At 43.4% G+C, this 3,601-nt stretch overlaps 1 pseudogene; it reads left to right on the top strand.

Annotated features, from left to right (window-relative positions):
- Positions 1 to 315: 315 nt before the first annotated feature.
- LOC135565531 (general transcription factor II-I repeat domain-containing protein 2-like) lies at positions 316 to 2,534 on the top strand (annotated as a pseudogene).
- The last annotated feature ends 1,067 nt before the right edge of the window (positions 2,535 to 3,601 follow it).

Raw genomic sequence — 3,601 nt, 5'->3', positions numbered from 1 at the left:
CCCTTAAGGTTGCAATGACACATCCATAACCTGAGAGGAAACCAGATTGCATACCCAAGAGAATACTATGGATATCAAGAAAGCCAGTGAGTTGATTATTTTTAAAGTTTTTCCAACACTTCTGATAAACAGGGCAAAATAGAAATAGACCTATAACAGTTAGGATCAATTTGATCTCTCCTTTAAATAAAGGACTAACTGTGGCTGCCTTCCAAGCAATGGGAACCTCCCCAGAAAGGAGAGAACGTTTAAAAAGGTTGGAGATAGGCTTTGCAATGATAGGGGCAGCAACCTTGAAGAAGAAAGGGTCTAAACCACATATGTCAGAGTCAAGGCCCGCGGGCCACATCCGGCCCGCAAGAAGGTTTTTTACGGCCCCTGGGATGATCTTGATTTATTATTAGAACCGGCCCGCAGCAAGCCGGCAGCCCGCAGATCTTTTACACGCACCAATACTACATTTCCCACAATGCAAAGGTGACGCACCGAGCAGTAGGCTGCTTCATTTCAATATTTATTGGCACAGCAGTCGTCAGCATCACAGTAAAATTAACTTTCAGATACCCATCAAAAATGGCAAAACGGAAGGTGGATACTGAGAACCGGGGGTTTCAAACAAGGTGGGAGTCGGAGTATATGTTCACGAAGGTAGCTGGAAAACCTGTGTGTCTTCTGTGTGGAGAAAGTGTGGCGGTACTGAAAGAGTATAATCTGAGACGACATTATGAAACGAAACACGCGGACAAAAACAAGAATATGGACATGGAACAAAGGCTACAAAAGGCAGAGGAATTAAAACGAGGCCTCAAATCTCGACAGGCTCTGTTCAAAAAAGCCAAATCACAAGGCCAGGCTGCTGTCAAGGCCAGTTTTATTTTGGCAGAAGAGATCGCTAAATCAGCCCGGCCATTTACGGAGGGGGATTTCATCAAAAACTGCATGATTAAAGTTTGTGACGAAGTTTGCCCAGAAAAAAGGCAACTCTTTTTAAATGTGAGTCTGAGCAGAAACACCATTGCCGAGAGAGTAGACCAGTTGTCCATCAATCTAAAAGAGCAGCTTGTGAAAAAGGGAAAAGATTTTATTGCATATTCCTTGGCTGTGGATGAGAGCACCGACATTTCTGACATTGCCCAGTTGTCAATTTTCATCCGCGGAGTGGACTCCAACCTAAGCGTGACAGAGGAGTTTTTGGCTTTACGTCCTATGCATGGCACAACTACGGGGCATGATTTGTATGAAGAGGTGTCAAGATGTGTAAATGAGATGGAGCTGCCTTGGGAAAAACTCGTGGGTTTGACAACCGACGGAGCACCTGCGATGTGTGGACACAGGAGCGGACTGGTGGCGAAGATACGGGAAAAGATGCAAGAGGAAAACGCGACAGGTGAGCTGACAGCTTATCATTGTATCATACACCAGGAAGCGTTGTGCGGTAAAGCCTTGAAAATGGAGCATGTAATGAGCATCATCACGCGCACAGTTAACTTTATCAGAGCCAAAGGTTTGAATCACCGCCAGTTCAAGGCATTTCTGACGGAGTTAGAAACGGAGCATGGTGATTTGCCTTATCACACAGAGGTGCGATGGCTAAGCCAGGGAAAGGTGCTTCAAAGATGTTTCGAGCTTCGTGAGGAGATTTGTCTGTTCTTGGACAGCAAAGGGAAAGACACAACACAACTCCGAGACGAAATGTTTCTGTGTGAAATGGCTTTTCTGTGTGACATTACGAGTCATCTGAATGCAATAAACTTGCAGCTGCAGGGTCGGGATCGTGTCATCTCTGATATGTACAGTACAGTGAAGGCATTTAAAACCAAACTGACTCTGTGGGAGACGCAGATGCGGAAAGAAAATTTGAGCCACTTTCCCAGCTGCCAGACCATGAAAGAGAAGCTCTCTACCAGTGCGTTCCCGAGCACACAGTTGGCTGATAAAATAGGTATGCTTGCCGCTGACTTTCGACGCCGATTTGCTGACTTTGAAGCACAAAAAGCAGGTTGGAACTGCTCGGTAACCCATTTGCTGTTGACGTGGAAAGCTCACCACCAAACCTCCAAATGGAGTTGATTGACCTCCAATGCAATGATGCACTGAGGGCAAAATATGCGGCAGTGGGTGCTGCGGAGTTCGCCCGTTCCTCCCGGCACAATGCCCCAGCTGCGCATCCAGGCTGCTCAAACGTTGTCTATGTTTGGCAGCACATACCTGTGTGAACAACTGTTTTCTTTGATGAACCTGAACAAAACATCACACAGAAGTCGACTTACTGCTGAACACCTCCACTCAATTCTGAGGATTTCTTCAGCTCAGAGCCTTACCCCGAACATTGATGAACTTGTGGAAAAGATGGGACACCACCAAGTATCACCCTCAACCTCAAACAAGTGAACATTACTGTGCAATCACATATTTAGAGTTTTTACTCAGTTCAAGTTTAAAAGTTAAAATTTAATATTTGTTTTCACTGCATGTTACTTCTCCTTAAACAAAGTGTTGTTTTTGATTAATAGATTTTGCACTTTATTTTTTTGTATTTCAATCCAATTATATTTTAAAAATATTTCAGTTGAGTGGATGATAGAAAATTGCTATTATTGTTTTTTCTTTGAAGTAAATTTAGCCCACTTTTGCTAAAATAGAAAATATAGTCTACTGATGGTGCCTTGAATACCGGTTTCTTTCATTTAATGTTCATGTTATGGGGATATTTATATAAAGGAAATTTGTCTTTTGTGTCTGTTGAAAATTAAAGATTACTGACAGAGCCATAAGAAAATATTGCTTTATTTATCTGATCATATTGTAATATATTTGTTAGGTTTTCAGTAGGTTCAATTAGGTTCACTAGACTATATAATTTTAAAAAATTTCAATGAACATTCGAACAGTCCGGCCCTCGTCTTGTAGCTGATTTTTTTATTTGGCCCTCCGTCCATTTGACTTTGACACCCCTGGTCTAAACCATCTGACCCAGATGGTTTTTTGGGGTCAAATTCAAGGAGCTCCTTTAGCACCTCGGACTCAGTGACTGCCTGCAGGGAGACATTTTGTAGCGGGGCAGGGGAAAAAGAGGGAGAAGCATCGGGGATAGTCGCATTAGAAGGGGTGGGAGATGAGGAAATGCTGGACCGGCAAGGAGGCATGGCTGAGTCAAATAGGGATCCTGACTTAATGAAGTGGTGATTAAAGAGCTCAGCCATGTGCTTCTTGTCAGTAACAACCACATCATCAACATTAAGGGACATGGGCAGCTGTGAGGAGGAGGGTTTATTCTCCAGGTCTTTAACCGTTTTCCAGAACTTCTTGGGGTTAGACCCACAGAGAGAGAACTGCTCCTTAAAGTAACTAACTTTGGCCTTCCGGATAGGATGAGTGCACTTATTTCTCATTTGCCTGAACAATAGCCAGTCAGCTTGAGTGTGCGTGTGCCGAGCCTTTCGCCAAATGCAATTCTTGAGGTGGAGTAACCAGGGGCTGAACCTGTTTCTAATTCTAATTTTCTTTAACAATACCACTGAAAATATAAAAAAACAAGGTACAAGTGTCTTCGACAGAGGGGATCAAGCTGATTCTATACCATTTTACAGAGGCCAGTTCA

Source organism: Oncorhynchus nerka, linkage group LG28 (genome assembly GCF_034236695.1).
Source record: "Oncorhynchus nerka isolate Pitt River linkage group LG28, Oner_Uvic_2.0, whole genome shotgun sequence".
Taxonomy (NCBI): Eukaryota; Metazoa; Chordata; class Actinopteri; order Salmoniformes; family Salmonidae; genus Oncorhynchus; species Oncorhynchus nerka.
This window is presented reverse-complemented; position numbering and strand designations above follow the sequence as displayed.